At 35.7% G+C, this 19,848-nt stretch overlaps 1 protein-coding gene across 2 annotated transcripts in view; it reads right to left on the bottom strand.

The window, feature by feature from the left end:
• Window positions 1–11,076, bottom strand: part of RBBP8 (RB binding protein 8, endonuclease) — a 103,753-nt gene extending 92,677 nt beyond the window's left edge. For both annotated transcript variants that reach the window (XM_014837284.3, XM_070513397.1), the window contains exon 1: window positions 10,841–11,076. The gene's annotated coding sequence lies outside the window, so the exon portion shown is untranslated. The remainder of the gene's footprint in view (window positions 1–10,840) is intronic.
• Between the last annotated feature and the right edge of the window lie 8,772 nt (window positions 11,077–19,848).

The raw sequence follows: 19,848 nt of genomic DNA, 5'->3' as shown, positions 1-19,848 counted from the left end.
TATAGTATATACTTCATTGTCCTATGTACATATGTATAGTGCCACCATGATGGAAGCTGTGGGAACAATATTTATTTACAGTAATGTAAATGGAAAATATTATGAAGGGTTAATTGTAGGAACAAGTCACTGACGCTTGGATTCTATTAACTGAAGCATTGGTGACAATTTGTTTTTGTGAACTATTTAGGATACTAAAACTGACACAGATAGACTTCCTCTTCTCAAATCTAGTACACTTCTTGTATAAAGTGACCGTATGCCCTGGCCTACCAGCAACAGGTCTGGTTAACATCTATTATTCTGGCTTAATTATTAATAGTGCTCCTATTTCCTCTCAAAAATGTCCTGATTTGGATGATAAAATCATATGGTCAGAGGCTTTAAGGAATTTGAAATGTAAACTAATAAGAAAGGATGTGGTGTAGGTCCGCACCCTGGAACCAAACCTGGGCCACCAAAGTGGAACATGCTGAATGCCAAACTTAACCACTAGGCCACAGGGCCAGCTCCAAAAAGGGAAGATTTAAATGACCTTTTGTACTCAGGAATATTTCCTCCTCAGCCATGTACAGCCCTATCTAAACTATTTTTAAAGAATATTGTGGTATAGATAAGTCATAAAAGAACTGCATTTTTTGGTAAATTGTTCTCTAAAATTCCTATGAGTCGAGAACTGATTTAATATTAATAGAAAATGGATTCAAGAACAATTAGCAATGGTAAGATACAAAGTACTTTTCCTTCTTTGGATGTAAGTATTCTCTATTTCAACGTAGAAGTAACTGTCATAAAGGTAGAACAGGTACACTTTTCATCTTTTCACAGAGGGTAAGAAATTAGGTGGTGTGACTCGCATTATATGTACAAACTAGTAGGTAAGTTGACCGAAGACTCCAAACTCGGTCTCCTGGTTATAAATCCTATATCTATGCTCTTTTCAGTACACCATGCTATTTTTGAATAATAGACTATATAAAACTTATTCTATGCTTTATTTTTTAATTTAAAAAATGTTTTTGATAAAATAACCAAAGTTTCTGAATTTTGATAAAAAGTTATTACCTAAAGGCTAATTTGTAGTCCCAGTACATTTTCCTATTTACTTCAGAAAGCTTTACGTTATATGAGGTTACTAAAAGGACTTTTAAATTTGACAGCGATTTAAGTCTCACAATTGAGAAGAGGAAAATAAACTGGGCTCCCTCTGTCAGCATTGGAGTGAAGTGCCTATTATATGGACCAATCTCAGTTCATTTTTTCAACCTTTTTGCATTAATAATTGTATTTCTTAGTTATTATGGCACATATGCTCTTTTACTTGCCTTACAATAGGTGTAGACATTTGAGAGATGAATATAAATTAACTTCTAATGGAGCTAGCAAAAGTGTTATACTTGTTTTCTCAGAATGGTGGATTCTTAATGTAAGTTTAAAACTAAATATATTGAAGGGCCTTGCATTATATTGTAATCTCAGAAAGGACCAGAGAAGGTAGTGCTCCAAAAGATTGTGGCCATCTTATATAATCATTGATGGCATATAGCCATATTCCCAGCCTGTGGTACTACGCAGGTCTTAAACTGGGAGCCAGGGCCAGGGTTTAAGCTCTGGCCCTGTCTCTGATTATCTGCATGATTCCTAGACAAGTCTTATTTTCCCAACTGAAAAATGAGAATACTCATACTTACTGTGCCCAGGGTTGCTGTCAGAATGAAATAATATATGTGAAATTTTTTGAAGAAGACTTCATAGAAGTTTGAAGCAGCTTGCCTATTGGGAGCAAAAAAGTAGAAGCCTTTCCAGGCATGTGCAAAGGTTCTGCTGGGGGGAATCACTGTGAATTCTGGACACTGTAGGTATATAGTAATGTATCTGTATAGGTTGATAGTGGGAAATCAGTAGCAGCTCTACCTAATTTGTTAAATGAATTCTAATTTTTAATTATAATCCTGTTGAGTAAGTAATTCAACTTCTTTGTGCCTCAGTTGTTTATCAGTGATATGAAGATAATAATATATACCTTGGGTATTTCACACGATTGTTGATAGGACTGAATGATTAGATATATATTCAAATAGTATAAGAAACTTGTTAATAGTAAATAGATTTAAGAGCTACAGCTAATCAGAGAGATCTCTTCAATTGCTAAAGTTAATAATTATAATGAAATTGTTGAATTGCTAATTGTTGAGATTTATAATTATAGAAGGGATTAAATTACAATTTGTTAAGTTCTTTTACGTATCTTATTTGATTGACATAAATTTAAAATGTCAGGTAATAGCATTATATTGTTGTTATTTCTGTAACATTCCAAGGGGCTTTACAAATCCTCTAGCCCAACTACAGAATTGTATAGAAAGAACAAACTTATTTTTTCATTTATTTTAGAAATTGGTGGTTGTAAGAAATTTATTTAACAGAGATTTATGATCTACTCAGCTTCAAGTCCAAGAAAGGGAGTGTTGGTATCAAGTTGATTGTGATCTGCACTAGTTTAGTGAAGATCTGAGTATATTTGATAACTCCTTTTGAAAATAGGATCTATTATTATTGGGCTTTGTTCAGCAGTGTGTGTCCCCACTTTTTTTTATTTTTAAGCCCTCTTTAATCCAATTTCCCTATTTCATCCTTATCAATTCATTAGCTTATTTAACCTCCTTCTAAGAGTTGCTTTTTAAACTCAGATAATTATTCTAATATAATTCAAGTTAAATGAAAAGATGATATATTTTTAATCAGATTTTTTAATTTGTACCTATTTTTTCCTTGTTTTCTCTAAACTAAGTTTCTATCATTATGCAAACAAATATGATATTTACTTAATTAAAGCACAGAAGTGGCTATTCTATTTTTAATCTACTTGACTAGAGCCTCCATCTAGCATATTCTTCAGAGCTGCTCCAGGATCACATTATACGTTATAATGAATTAGTTCTTGTAACTAGACCCCCTTGGACACAGTCCAAGACAAACTTGTACTATTCAAAATTCTGTGTTTCACTATAGTGAGAAGTGTTACTTGAGGGTTCAAAGTATTCAGTCTCTTTTTACTATAATTTTACCAATGTAAACTTGAACAATAAAGTCTTTGGATCAGTGCTGTAAATAAAAGTATTTACAGAATACACACTAACTGTTCATTTTGCTGCTGTTTGGCCCTTTAAAAATTGGCAACCAAATTCAGGAAATGAAATGTAGTTTATTAGAAAATACCTTTCTCACAGAAGATCAAGTGTCAGTGCCTCTCAGGTTTTGTGGGAATGGATCAAATACATCAGACAAAAATAAGCTAAAGTTCCTCACTTTCTGTTTGAAATTGCTGTACTCATTTCTCAGAAAATCCATTTTAGTTGTATAATGTATTACTTAAAATTATGTTGGTAAACTAAGGAAAAAGCAGTTTCACCATGTTTGTCTTCTAATAGTGATCTACTGGATACCTCTTGGGCCCCGCTTGCTCCAGCCTTTGTAGTGACAGCCAGATTCATGCCGGTGAAACCTGACAGCCCCTCACTTGACTTTCTGACCTGGGAGCTTCTCTACAACCTTTGGAAACAGGAGCACAACCTGAAAGTGTGAGGAAATTCACAACCTATGTGGCAACCCGTAAATGACGAAAGGCAGAACTGGTGAATGAGTGCTCCTCTCACATCTCGCAGGCAATTCTGAAGGAGCTTGCTGACTCCTAAGAAGATACTGGGATTGAGCTGACTTTGCCCATAGTGGGGGATGAGCTCCAGGATGCACTCTTGTATTGGCTTTCCCTCCCTTTCCATTTTCTTCTCCTAATTCCCCACTCCTGTTCCTAGGATGAATTCCCAAATAAAGAACTTACGCATAATCTGGAGGACACAGGCTCTACTTTCCACAGAGAACCCAACTTAAGAGATAAAGGTTAAACGTAAGATTTTCATTTCACTATTTTAAAGTTATTAATGGAAAATTTAACTTTTGAAGGTTGGCATTCATGGATGGGACAGTCAAATTAATTGTATGCAGTAATTTGTAAGGATGTTAATGCTGACCCAAGATTGGTTGAACCATGTGCATTTGAAGCTATTTTTTGATAGTGATAATGGTTCTCTTATAAGCAAGAGAATCTTTTCTTCTGCTTCTCAAACTTTATTAGACATTAGAATAATCTAGAAAATATATAAATATGTAGATTCATAGTATCTACCCACTAGAGATTCTAACGTGGTATGTCTAGAATGGAGGTCAGCAATATGCATTTTTTTTTTATTTTTTTTAAAGATTTTATTTTTTCCTTTTTCTCCCCAAAGCCCCCCCGGTACATAGTTGTGTATTCTTCGTTGTGGGTTCTTCTAGTTGTGGCATATGGGACGCTGCCTCAGCGTGGTCTGATGAGCAGTGCCATGTCCGCGCCCAGGATTCGAACCAACGAAGCACTGGGCCGCCTGCAGCAGAGCGCGCGAACTTAACCACTCGGCCACGGGGCCAGCCCCAGCAATATGCCTTTTTGATAGGCATACCCCAGGTGAATGAGATGGTCCACAGACCACACTTCGAGAAACATTGCTGCTTTATTACAGTGGTAATACTGCTGGGTATAACCCGTGACTACAAAATAAATTAAAGCTAACTGACTCCACAGGAACTGAATTAGTATCATGGCACCATTAATCACATGTTCTAATAAACTAAGTGAACAAACCACAGCCAGGGAATTCAGATTAAAAAGATATCCCAATTTTAATTTCAGCATCACCGTGCTCTTCTTTTCTAGAAATTTGATTTGATAGTGCTTACTTGGCTTTAACATTAGTATTAACATGTGGTTTGTTAATGGTAACAAGGAACTGCTAAGAATTTAATTTATGCTAGACATGTTTAATTTATACTTACTGGTAGAACTAGAACAACATGTCATTCATCTCAAAGAAGTAAACACATCTTAACAAGTAAAACTGTGGGAAAAAAAGACTGGTATTGTCATGCTGGAATGGACTGAACAACTTTTCTTGCTGAATGGCCTATAGCCAGGCTTCAGTGTAACCCAGTTCCAGTGGCCTGTAGCCACGTTCCAGTGGTTAGTTCTATATTATAGTTAAAAAACAGTATGCTTGTTCCTGAGCAACATGTATTTGTTTTAAATTTTGTTGTACAATAGCTTGGAAAGTGACTAGAGTGGCATTTAACAGCTCACTAAAATGCTATGTAGATGGTATTTACCATTCAGTTCTTATTATATTATTGAATATTGATTACAATATTAATATTTTCAGAAATGTGAATGATCCTTCCATCTCAGACTGTATTTCATCTACTTTCAGTTAGTAGACCCTTGCCCTCCAAATTTAGACCTGTATACGTTAAGTGTAATTTTTTTTATAGAAGACCTCAACACAGAATTCTATAGTATTTCTCCACGTCCGTAAATATTGTACTGCAAGCTATGTAAAGTTATCAATCTGTATTTCTTAATGTTTCAAGATAAATTCAGAAATTCATTAGATTTAAAATGTTTTAGGGGCCAGCCCAAGTGGCATAGTGGTTAAGTTTGCGCATGCCCTGGGGTTCACAGGTTCACATCCCGGGCGCAGACCTAGCACTGCTTGTCAAGCCATGCTGTGGCAGCATCCACATAAAATAGAGAAAGGCACAGATGTTAGCTCAGCAAGTCTTCCTCAAGCACAAAGAAGAAGATTGGCAACAGATGTTAGCTCAGGGCCAATCTTCCTCACCAAAATAAAAATAAATAAATAAAACGTTTCCCTCTTGGAAGGAAGTGTTTCTCTTTCCTAATCCAAATCATTGCAAAAATGATAGGCAAAGAACCTTTAAGGGAGGGGCTGGCCCGGTGGCGCAGCAGTTAAGTGCCCACGTTCCGCTTCTTGGCAGCCCCGGGTTCGCTGGTTCAGACCTCAAGTGCAGACATGGCACCGCTTGGCAAAAGCCATGCTGCGGTAGGCATCCCACATATAAAGTAGAGGAATATGAGCATGGATGTTAGCTCAGGGCAAGTCTTCCTCAGCAAAAAGAGGAGGATTGGCAGTAGTTAGCTCAGGGCTAATCTTCCTCAAAAAAAAAAAAGAACCTTTAAGGGAATAAACTTAAAATAGAACTTTGAAACTAAAAATTTGTTACGCAAGTTACATTTTCACTTTGTCGGTAATATGTAACTTCTAAGATAATAGTGTTCTGATTACTTTCAAGGTTATATGTCTTTAACACAATGAGCTATAACATTTTCTATTTCCTGGTTAGTTTTTGAAGCATAGCAAGTTTGGTTGTTGGTCCTGAATTATCCAAATTATCTATTTATATAGAAATGTTTTAAAAATATATTTTAAATTTATGTTACTCCCTGCCTTCTTTTCAGTTGTTTATTGTAATATCTACTCTAAATGTATGAAAATAAATGCAAATTAAATACTAATTTAATGACTAGTCACATAAAGCTAAATTGCTTAAGTATCTAATAAAATAGTTTTAATAAGAATAATTAATAGGCTAAATTGGTGAAGTGGTATTTTGTCTTTAGGTATGCCATTTACATACAAGCTTTTCACTTTGAGAAAAACAAAATTCGTTTACTGTGAATATACATTTCAAATCACAGTATCAGCATAAAGCTTATTTGTATAGATAGCAGTTAAACATCTTTTAGGAAGTTAAAGTTGATTGCAAGAGCTCAGTAAGATCAGTTTGTGTTATAAGTGGATCTATTTTTTGGTTCTAATATCAGGTTATAAACTATTTCCTGTTCTTAATTCACACATTGGAAGATGTGTCAACTGACCCAAGTTTAGTTAGGCAAGCTCTTAGAATGTTTTGTCACATTATTCTGAACTACCTCCTGACCAATGGCATACATTTCATAAATATCTCACTTGTGAACTTTGCTCATTGCCTCTGTCTCCTAATCAATTTATCAGTCTGAGCTAATTCAATATTATTTTTAGAAAATGTTAAATCCTATTCAATCTTACTTCTTACATTCAACACATTTTGGACTTACTCTCCTTGTCATTATTTACTATCAAGAGAGTGCAATATAATTTAATATTGACCTACAATAAATTTAATTTGGAAGAGAATATTTTGTAGGAAAAAACACATTCTAGAGCCCTGAAGAAGTAATTCAATTGGTAGTAGAAAGAGCACAATCCTTAGAGCATTGGCCAACTAATCTGATGTCATATGAAATAATAGATATAAAATGCCTTTGAAAACTCAGATATCAGGCACAGTAAGGTATAACTTGGCTTATCTATGTCACAGTTCCTTCCTTTGGTATAGATGATTGAAATTTGAATTTTTTTAAACTGTTTAAACATTTTAATCACCTTGGTATATTGCTCTCAAAATACATTTAACAAAGCCTCCTTTGAAGTGATTCTTTAATTGAACTTGATTATATGGGTTTCTAATCTTTTTAATTTAATAAGGTTAAAATATTATCCAATATTAAATCTTAATGCTTTCCAAGTTACTGATTTAATTTTTATCTCTCTGACAAAAATAAAATGTATATTCTAAGTTAAGCTTTGACTTCTCTTACTCAAGCTATTTGTTGAAATTTATTACACATTCTAAAGGAGTGGGAAGTATATTGACATTTGCTGCACCTACTGTGTTCTAGGAACTGTGCTAGGTGTTTTACACACAATATGTCATTTAATCCTTCCAACAGCTCTTGGAGAATGATATTAGTTTCCTTAACTTACAGATGGAGAAAAGAGAACTCAGAGAATTAAGTAATTCCCAAAGTAAACTAGTTTGTAGCAGAGTCAGTATTCAAACCCATCTCAATTTGGCTCAAAAGCCCATATGTTTTTCAATATACTACCTTTTCTCTTGATTGTAAAGATAAGAAACAAATGGAAGTAATTATTTTCCAGAGTCCACATGGACTTAACTAAATTTACCAAATTTAGAAGCATCCCTCAGGTAGGCTTTTACCTGTGAAAAGATAAGGGGATTAGGAGAATTAACATTTAGTTCCAGGAATCTGAATTTAAATAGTCAAGCTTTTTGTTCTGAAGCTTTCTGTAGTGCCACTTCCTTGGAATTCCTGAAGGTAAAAACATTTAAAGCATTTTTTGAACACTTGTGTGCAAAGCATTGTATTAAGAGCTCACCACTTAAATAACAGGTTCTGTCACCTTTAAGATGGGTTTTAAATCCTGAAATTCTGTTCTCCATAATCTTATTGAAATTTTCCTGTCAGTTCTAACCAAATTTTAGAAGTACTAACTTCTCTGGCAAATCTTAAACTATATCCATATGAGTGACTAAAACAATACAAAAATACATATATACATACATACTAAGAAAATGAACAGTTGAGAGTTTAAAGCAATATTACATCAGAAAATGACAGCAGAGTCCACAGAAAATCTGGGAAAATATGAAGGAATGCAAAGTACTCTTATCAGTTTGATACAAAATTTCATGATGGCATTACGAGATTAGAGTTTGAGGGGGTAGTCAGCTTCATTACCAATGGCAACCCATAAATTCAGCCACTCTGCCAAAAAAGTTTGGGGGCAATAATGGTATAGAATAAAATATAAAAGCAAATAATTTCTTAGTTCAGTAAAAACTTAACATAACTATACGACACAATTTTATCTTTTTGCAAATCCTTTAGAAAACATAGATTTCATGTAGTATTCAGGAGAGTTGATGTAGGGTACTGAAAAAATATTAACCTGAGTTTGTATTCAGGCAACTGGGATGTTCTGGTCCCAGCTCTACCATTGGATTGTAAAGTAGTGATATAACTACATTTTTGGGCTTTTCATTCAACTCAAACATGAGGAGTTGGATTCATAAGTTTTTATTCAAGAATCAGTCTAGTTAAATATCACGATTCTAAGTGCTTTTGGTAGGAAATACATGAAGATATTCAGGAAGGAAAGAGGTTACAGTTGTTAAGAAAGCTAGCATTGTTGACAAAAAGAGTCATTGTGTGAAACTGTGGCTAGGAATAAAGACAGAGGAATGCATCCCCCACTAAACTTAAAGAATAAAAAGATTATTAAATGAGAAAACACCTTTTTACCTGGCCTCTGAGATAATATAGGGCTGTATATGCACACACACAGATTCACATGTACAAACACACTTGACTCCTAATTTGATTGAAATTCATATATCCTTAATTTTAATCTAAACATCACAAGGTATCAATATTATAAAGGAATCAATTTATGGAAAATGCATAAAGGTCATATTTAATAAGACTTCTATATATTTGAAACTGAAAATCCTAGTAAATGAAAACTCTAGAATCTCTCTCCAAAATGTAGTTAGGCTTGAAATTTTACCCATAGATTTTATATGAAATATGTATCTAGTTCCTAAACAGCTTTCCTCAAAACCATAAACATAAAAAATGCTCAATAAATAAATTAGAATCCCAAATTAAGTTTATCTTTAAACAGTAAGCCCTGTATTTTAAACAGTATGGTTTAAATTTTCTAGATTACTGTATATAGTATATTTATCAGAAACACTAAAGTATATGCTATTGACGTCTATATCTTGCCTGAAAACTAATTGAAAAGAGAAAAATTCAACCAACCAAAAATTTCAATCCATATTCCCCCAAAATTGTCAGAATACAGTTTATGCTGAATAAAATTAATTTTGATTTGCTGAATCAGCACATTTCTTTTGCAGATTCAACATTACACAGCTTTTTAGAAATTTAGCTAAATTATCAGAAGTTTTATGCAGAATTGCCTTGGAGTGGAACTAAAAGGTATCCAAAGGGTTTCCCTGCAAAAAATGAAATCTCGTCTGAACATTTTTTTTTTCATCAACATCCTAAAGAGACTTATAGACTTTGGGTCTGAGCACGGACTCTAGGGACAAGGAAAAGGATGCATCAATCTTGCTGTTCAAAGCAGTCATAGTAAGATGGCCTACAGGTAGTTCTGGGCAGGAAAACATTCAGTATAAATTTATTTAAAAAGGTATTTTAATTCCTAGGGAAATTCATATATCAGCTGTTATGCTAAACTGAATGCCCAGAAGATGTGTGCATTTACTTCAGTCTAATGTTAATAACTAAGGGGGTAGTTTGGTATGCCAAAATAAATCTACAGGGATTGGTAACTTTCATTTTAAATGACACAAGCTACTAAAATAAATTAATTAGATCAAAGAAAGAGAGAAGAAAAAGAATTATTTTAAAATATAATATAAATGAAAAGAAAATCCAAATATTCTTTAACCTAAAAAGTTTTTCAGACCTAATAGGCATGACAAAACCTGTCTTCATTCCTTTCTATTCAGCTCAGCAAGTACTTTTGAGCTCCAATAGTTAATCAGTTACCAGATTCCACAATCTTTGTTTTTCCCACTCCTCAATTCTTGCTGTGAATTGTTCCCCTAATGTACTTAGGATCACCAAGCAGGCCAAGACTACTTTTCTTTATGCCTTAAAAAGGCCATTATTATTTTATCCACAATTAGATTTACCATATAAAATTTTTGCTATATAACAACATCCTGTAAAACATGATAGTATATTATCAAAGTAGATGGTTTAAGATGAATCATTAATAGGTGAAATATATTTAGCAAAACTATTCAACCCAGCTTCTTAATGACTATAACCAGGCCCACCTTACAATAAAATATAGCAAAAGTGTACTATATTCCAAATAACCTTTATCGAAACAAATCAATGAACATATATGCAAGTATTATAAAACAATATCTAACCAGCTTTACATAAAAGGCATAATGTAAATATATGTCATGTTAAAAATAGATAACTTCTTAAACATCATTTCTTAATTGAACCTTCCAAAAGTGCATAAAAAATTGCGAAATACAAAAAAATGTATTAACTTACCCTTCAATTTATTTAGAAAACCTCTGCTCTTGGTCGAAAGCAGAAGTGTTTCACTGCTGACACTCCCTGAAGCTATACACTTAAACGGTAAATCAGAGGAAGCCACCACTCTGGACCATGCTAGTTTGCTAGACGCTACTGCTGTTTGGAAGAGTTCTGTGGCATCTGAGCTATATACAGTGTGCAATGGATAACCTAATATGCCTTTCATTTAACTGGCTGGGCAGGTTTCTACCGTCTGTGGAACATGGAATCAAACCAGAATATGTTGGCATAACAGGCCAGTCAAACCGGTTCTTCTGTGGATCCAGAACCCGTCCAACCAGTCTGCATCAAAGGCTAGCCCAACAAGCTGCAGCGGCTCAGCTCTGCTAAGCTTGTACCGGGTGAGTTATCCCCACCTCTGTCAACTCCCAACAAACTGCTCAGAATGTTGTAGCCTCCAGCAAAATAATTCAGAGTTCTAGTGGGAGGGGTAGAGCTGTGTCAGGTATAGCAAGAGTCCATTGTTATAAACCTCTCATTGTATATATTTGAGGATCTATCATCCTCAGAGGTAGGTAATCCTTTTTAAAAGGTACTCCAAGGCTCTCTGCAGACTAAAGCCTCTAGAAAGAGAGTATCTACAATAAAGAAGAATCCATATGCCTGCCCTTTTCCCCTAGTCCACTTGTCTCTGCTTGGCCTAGCTTAGCCTTGCGGAGGAGCTTGATATTCCCCACAAGGGTAGTGGCCCTGAGAGCTAGAAGGAAGCATTTCTAGAGGGAGGAAAACAAGGTATAAGTTGATCAGACATTTGCCTGTGTGTGTTACCTTCCTTGTACTCAAATGATCCTCGTACCATTCCAGCCAAAAATTGGAAAAACTCCTATTTCTATATACTAGGACAGCTAGGAGAGGTTTTGCTTTGGATATTCAACTGTTGAACACAAATTATTGATATCTACTGTGTGCCAGCAACTATGCCAAGCACAGGGTTACAACGGTGAAAAAGACAAGTTTAGTAAGAGATGGGAGCCATGTCCAAGTTCCCAGTTACGCATATCTAGTCATCTTTTGGAAGGAAGAAGTGAGCGACACAAGATCGCATTTTGACAGAAATTGGTTTGTATTAAGGGAGACCATGTGAGATTTGTTCTTAGTCTCTCATAATACTTGCACATTTAGAAACAGTCTTTCCTATCTCCTAATGCAGTGATTCTCAAACTTTCCTGCTGAAGTATCGTCTGAAGTGCTGATTAAGAACACAGATTACTGGGGGCTGGCCTGCTGGCATAGTGGTTAAGTTCGCGCACTCCCTGGGGTTTGCAGGCCCAGATTCCAGGTACAGACTTATGCACTACTCATCAAGCCGTGCTGTGGTGGCATTCCACATACAAAATAGAGGAAGATGGGCACAGATGTTAGCTCAGGGCCAATCTTCCTCATAAAAACCAAAAAACCCCACAGATTGCTGGTCCTCCCCTCCAGAGATTCTGATTCAGTAGGTCTGGGATGTTACTCAAGTGCTTCTGGTGATTCTGCTACAATTGTTGCAGGGAGCCTAGGCCCAGCCTCCATGCTCAGCTACTTTTCTATTTTTGTAAGTAATTAAATAGAATACATATTAATCCAAAGTTGCCATATTCACTTTTGTATCTCCAATGTATAGGACACTGACACTTAGAAAGTATTTAATCAATGCTTATTAAGTAAATATCTACTCAGCTCCAGCACTTGCTAGATCCTAGTGAAATCACAAAAATCACAACTAATAACTATTATGTGAATCAAACTGCATTAAATACTGTAATTATAATAATTTAGGTAAGAGCACAGAAAAAGGAGCAAATATGACTGAGTGTGGGAAAGACTTCACAAAGGAGATTAGTTTAGTGACTTTTCTTTTTCAGCCATGACCAAAGATTACTATCTGCAGGATAACAAAAGGTTGAGGGAACAATACAAAGAATGCCTTTGATTTGATACAGTAATGAAAGTTTTAAGTACCGAGGGTACTCTAACATCAAATCTTAGTAATAAGGCTGTTTCCTAGAGCAGAGGTCAACAAATTTTTCCACAAAAGTTCAGAGAGTAAATATTTTAGGGTCTATGGGCCAGATTGTCTCTGTTTCAACTATTCAACTCTAACGTGTAGCACAAAAGCAGATATAAACAATAGTCAATAAATGGGTGTGGCTATGTTCCAATAAAATCTTATAAAACAGGTGACAGGCTGGATTCAACCAGTGGGCCATAGTTTGCTGACCCCTGCTCTAGAGTGAAACTTGTGAAAATTAACAAAATTGCATAACTGTTTAGGAAACCAGTCTTGGGAGTCAGAAAGACTTGGGTTCCTTCCCATTTCTGTTCCATATTAGCTTTGTCACCTGAGTCAAGCATTTGTTTTATTTATAAAATGTGGATGAAAGTAATAGTTCCTACCCCTTAGAGTCAGTGTTAGATTCAAATAATATAATTCCTGTGAGGCTTTATCCAAAAATCTAGTACACAATAAGGGCCCAATAAAATGTCAGCTAAAAAATAAAACATTTAAACATGGTAGTTGAACATGAGTATTTATTTCCATTATTTCTTAAAGTCCCACTAAAATGACAATAAAGAACCAAAACAGCATGAAATCTTAAGGCTCAAAAAGAATGAGAGGAAGCAGACAAGAGATGTCTGTAAATTTTGGAAGAAGGAACGAGGATGAGAGGTGTCTGATTTAGCAGAGCATGGAAAGAGGAAATGTACTTGCAATAATCAAAGCAAGTCTATCTCTGCTGCCGAATCCTATAAAACTTCAGGAATTGAAGGCACAAGGTGCCTCTATATAGACTTGAGGAGTTGGGAGGGAGTCTTGAAATGGGAGGATTGGTTGAAAATCTGCTTAAAAAGCAGTTTGCTCCCTAGATCCATTCCCCAACCCGGAGGCCTGGAGACGGCCCCTTCTGCAATGTTGGCAGACAGTAGGCAGGACTTGTTGATTCGTGCTGGGAGAGATTGTCCCAGGATGTTCTGGACTTGAGAATACCAGGCAGGACTGAGGGTGAACGGTCAAGTTCCACACTGAAAGCAATGAGATTATATTAGTTTCCTATGGCTGCTGTAACAAATTACCACAAACTTAGTGGTTTAAAAGGACACAAATTTATTATCTTACAGTTCTGGAGATCAGTAGTCCAAAATGGGCCTCACTGGGTTAAAGTCAGGGTCTCAGCAGGGTTGAACTCCTTCTGGAGGTTCTAGACGAGAATCTGTTTTCTTGTCTTTTCCGGCTTCTAGAGGCTGCCTGCATTTCTTGGCTCATGGCCCCTTTCCATCTTCAAAGCCAGTAATGGCCAGTTAAGTCTTTCTCATGTTGCATCATTTTGACACTGAGTCTGCTGCCTTCCTCCTCCATATTTAAATCCAACTGTACAATCCAGGATAATCTCCCCATTTAAAGTCAGCCGATTATCAACCTTAATTCCAGCTGCAACCTTTATTCCCCTCTGCCACCTTAATTCTCCTCTGCCATGTAACATAACGTATTCGAAGATTTCTGGGATTAGGATGTGGACATCTTTGAGAGACCATTATTCCACAGAGGTTAAGATAAAATCTCTATATTGAATGGAGAGATGCCCAGGTCCATTCCTCTGCTTGGCTTCTGAATGCTGGTAACCAGGTTCATACTCTTCACTCAGAAAGCAGGAAACTGGAGAGTTTCTCTGCAAGAAACTCTCAAAACTCTCATTATCCTAGTGCAGTGGTTAGTAACAGGGATGATTTTGGCCCTAGGGACCATTTGACAATGTCTGGAGAAATTTTCGATTGTAAACAACTGAGAGAGGTAGGGGAAGGGTGTGCTACTGACCTCTAGTAGCTAGGGGCCAGGGATGCTACTGACCATTCTACAATGCACAGGACAGCATATCCTACTCCCCTCCCTGCCCCCCAAAATAATTATCCTATCTTAAACGTCAATAGTGCCAAAGATGGGAAACCCTACTCTAATGTTAAGCATACCAGTCAACATCATCCTAATATAAATAAACAAATTCCTCCTAGGAAGGCAGAGTTGCATATCAGCATTTTTATGTCTTATTCTAAGGTATAGAGAGATCTAACATGAAAGAGACAAAAAAGAAACCAAAAGATAAAAAGAACTTACAGAAAATAGTCAATATAGGGAGCAGAATAATAATTTTAAAAACCCCATTATATTAATATCTTCAAAGAAATAAGAAAAGATACTAATTGCATAAAACAAGAACAGAAGGCTATCTAAAAATGGAACTTTTGGAGAATGAAAAAGATATTAGAAGGGCTGGCCCCGTGGCCGAGTGGTTAAGTTCGCGCGCTCTGCTGCAGGTGGCCCAGTGTTTCATTGGTTCGAATCCTGGGTGCGGACATGGCACTGCTCACCAAACCACGCTGAGGCAGCATCCCACATGCCACAACTAGAAGGACCCACAACGAAGAATATACAACTATGTAGCGGGGGGCTTTGGGGAGAAAAAGGAAAAAAATAAAATCTTTAAAAAAAAAAGAAAAAGAAAGTAAAAACATGGTATCAGAAATAAAGTCAACAGGAATTGGAAGATAAAGTTCCACAGAAAATAAAATTAAGAAACTACTGAAGTATGTGCTACAAAATAAGAGTAAATTAAGAAAGATGAAAACATGTAATTCAGAATCCCACTTCTTTTTGCTTAAAGTTCAACATGGCCACCGGTCTCAAGATCACAGCACAATTTAGGGTGACCATATACCAGTAAGTCATTGAAGACTCTCTGATTTTTGCTTCAAATTCACGTTGCCTATGACTGAGGGAAGGAAAGAGAGATAGAGAAGAGAAGAGAAGGAGAAGATGTGAATATGATTGGGTTTTGATATTAGATTTAATTTTAAAAGATTTTTTTAAATGCAGGTGTTCACTTCACCCTTCAACAAGGATTAATGTTCAAAATCATAAAATGAGGAAGGCAATCAAACTGGTACAAGTACAAACTTGCACCTGAAGAAAAAGTTTGCACAAACATTTATATCTGCCAATATTCATAAGTAAGGGTTTGCAACATACTTTCTAATAGCTAGTAAAACCTGATCACTATGAAATTAAGAGCATGTTTTACCTGAATAAGCCCAAATCAGGAAACCTGAATTTGAGCTTACCTCTGTTACTCATAGGGTATGTAAACATGGGTTATTTATTTATTTAACATCCTGAGCCTCAGTTGCTTCATTTATTAAATGAGGGAGTTTGGTTGGATATATTCTAAATATCTATTCAGCTCAACACTTTTATTCTAAAGTTCCTTTGAGCATGTGAACAATTAAAAAAAAATGTGGGAGAAAAGCAAAATAAACCAATCAAGGAGACATTTTACAGAAGAGCAGTTTTAAAATGTGAGCTGATTTTAGGTTGTGTTCTCTAAAAGCTGACATTGAGATGTGGATTCAGGTGCAAGTGATTTATTAGAAATGTGCTCCACTATGAAACCAGTAAGGGAGGCAGGGAAGCAGGATCAGAAAGGAGAGTAAGAAAAGCAAGGGTATGATTTCAACATCAGCCTGGTCCAGGGGAGCTCCAGAGCATAAATTACAAAGAAAGAGTTTATCCCACCTGGAGGCAAAGGAATTAGACTTTCATACTCCTGAACCAGTGGCTGGCTACTGGCTACTCCAAGGATTTGTAAACTTCAGACATCTTCAGCTCTCCATGAGAAGTGGCTCTAGTAACTGAAGAGCATTCCTTTGAAGAAGGTTGCAGGTGCTATAACATTAAGAGTGAAGCTGTAACCATCTACTTCTAGCCAAGATGGAGTTACAGGAATCAGATTTACCCTGCCACGTGAAAAAACAATAACAAGGGCAAAATGTGTAAAACAATTTTTTTAAGACATTGTACATCAGTCAACAAAGTACAGTTATCTCTAAGAGAGAGTAAATAAACAAGGTGACCCCTATAGTCACTCCAGCCTACTGCATGGAGAGAGTTTCCAGGCCATGGTGAAAAGAGGGACAAGACAGGTAGAGTTGAATAGTCTCACAGAGATTGTCAGATTGGGTAAAAATGCAAAACTCAATGATATGCTGCCCCCAGTGAACACACTTTAGATATAAAGACCCAGATAAGTTAAAAGTAAAAGGATGGAAAAAGCTATACCATGCTAACACTAATCAAAAGACATCTGGAGTGGCTATATTAATATTACACAAAGTAGGTCAAGATCAGAGAATATTACTAAAGATAAAAAAGGTCATTTCAAAATGATAAAGAGTTTAATTCAACAAGGAAACCTAGTAATTCTACACATTTATGCATCTAAACATACAAATAAAAAATACGTGAAGCAAAAGCTGATAGAACTGAAAAGGGAACAGAACAAATCTATAGTTATATTTAACAATTGAATCTGGAGATTTCAATAACCTTTCCTCAATAATTGGTAGAATAAGTAAGCAGGAAATCACTAAGAGTGTAGAAGACAACACTATCAACCTACTTGATGTAATTGACATTTGGAGATCACTCAGCCTGAAAAAAAACTGAATGCACCTTCTCTTCAAGTGTATGTGGAGCATTTACCACGTTAGATCATATTCTGGATCCTAAAACAAGTCTCAAATTTAAACAGATTCAAGTCATACAAAGTATGTTTTCTGACCACAATAGAATTAAATTAGAAGTTAATAAAAGAATGATGTGTGGAAAATCCCAAATATTTGTAAACTAAATAGCACACTCCTAAATAACTCATGGATCAATGATGAAATAAAGGGAAATTAGGAACTATTTTGAGATAAATGATAATGAAAACACAACATATTAAAATTTGTGAGGTGAATATGTAGTTAAATTCAGAATACTCTAATGTAATAGTGACGGGTAAATCACTTATAAATTTAATAAGAAGGTTAAAAGACAAAAGTATTAAGGATAACTGTAACTATAATAATTTGTTAATGGATACACAAGGTAAAATGATGTAAACTGTGACATCAAAACCAAAATGTTGGGGCCGTCCCGGTGGCGCAGCGGTTAAGTGCACATGTTCTGCTTCAGTGGCCCGGGATTCTCCAGTTCAGATCCTGGTTGTGGACATGGCACCGCTTGGCAAGCCAGGCTGTGGTAGGCGTCCCACATATAAAGTAGAGGAAGATGGGCATGGATGTTAGCTCAGGGCCGGTCTTCCTCAGCAAAAAGAGGAGGATTGACAGCACTTAGCTCAGGGCTAATCTTCCTCAAAAAAAAAAAAAAAAAGAATACAATTCCATTTACAATTGCAACAAAAAGAATAAAGTATCTATGAGTAAATTTAACCATGGTGGTGAAACACTTATACAATGAAAACTATAAGACATTATTGAAAGAAATAGGTGATGACATAAAGAGATGGAAAGAGATTCCATGCACATGGATTGGAAGAATAAACATAGTTGAAATGTCTACCCAGAGCAATCTACAGATGCAATGCAATCCCAATCAGAATCCCAATGACATTCTTCAAGGAAATACAACAAAGAATCGTAAAATTAATATGGGCAACCAAAGACCCAAAGAATTGCTAAAGCAATACTGAGAAAAATGAACAAAGCTAGAGGTATCACAATCCCTGACTTCAAAATGTACTACAAAGGTAAATTAATCAAAACAGCATGGTACTGGTACAGAAACAGACACACAGATCAATGGAACAGAACTGAAAGCCCAGAAATAAAAGCACACATCTATGGACAGCTAATCTTTGACAAAGGTGCCAAGAATGTACAATGAAGAAAAGACAGTCTCTTCAATAAATGGTGTTGGGAAAACTGGACAGCCACATGCAAAAGAATGAAAGTAGAACATTATCTCATGCCGTACACAAAAATAAACTAAAAATGAATCAAAGACTTGAAGATAAGTCCTGAAACCATAAAACTCCTGGAAGATAATATAGGTAGTATTCTCTTTGACCTCAAACTTAAAAGGATCTTTTCGAATACCATGTCTTCTCAGACAACGGAAACAAAAGAAAAAATAAACAAGTGGGAGTTCATCAGACTAAAGAGCTTCTGCAAGACAAATGAAATTAGGATCAAAACAAAAAGACAACCCACCAACTAGGAGAAAATATTTGCAAATCATATATCCGACAAGGGCTTAATCTCCATAATATATAAGGAACTCACACAACTGAACAACAAAAAAACAAAAATCCTGATCAAAAAATGGAGAGAGGATATGAAGAGATATTTTTCCAAAGAAGATATACAGATGGCCAATAAACAAATGAAAAGAGTTCAACATCACTAAGCACCAGGGAAATGCAAATCAAAACCTCCTAAGATATCACCTTACACCTGTTAAAATGGCTATAATCACAAAGACAAATGTTGGAGAGGGTGTGGAGAAAAGGAAACCCTCTTACACTGCTGGTGGGAATGCAAACTGGTGCAGCCACTACGGAAAACAGTACGGAGATTCCTCAAAATCCAAGTGCCCATTGACCAACAATTGGATAAAGAAGATGTATATATATACAATGGAATACTACTCAGCCATAAAAAAAGACAAAATCATTCCATTTGAAACAACATGGATGGACCTGGAAGGAATTATGCTAAGCAAAATAAGCCAGACAGAAAAAGACAAACACCATATGATTTTACTCATATGTGGAATATAAATAAACATACTGACAAAGAAAATAGTTCAGTGGTTACTAGAGGAAAGGGAGTAGGAGGTGGGCACAGTGGGTGAAAGGGAGAACTTCTGTGGTGACAGATAAGAACTAATGTACAATTGAAATTTCACAATGATGTAAACTATTATCAACTCAATAAAAAGAAAAGTTCAAAGTTAAAAAAAGAGACAAAGAATTTCACTATGTAATGATAAAGGGGTCAATTCATCAAGAGGATATAACAACTGTAAATATTTATGCACCCAACATTGGAGCACCTAAATACATAAAGCAAATATGAACAGATCTGAAGGGAGAAATAGAAAGCAATACTATAATAATAGGGGACTTCATGTATAAATGGTCAGT

This window comes from Equus asinus, chromosome 7 (genome assembly GCF_041296235.1).
Source record: "Equus asinus isolate D_3611 breed Donkey chromosome 7, EquAss-T2T_v2, whole genome shotgun sequence".
NCBI classification, from domain to species: Eukaryota; Metazoa; Chordata; class Mammalia; order Perissodactyla; family Equidae; genus Equus; species Equus asinus.
Note: the sequence above shows the minus strand (reverse complement) of the source record. Positions and strands in the feature narration are given on the sequence as shown.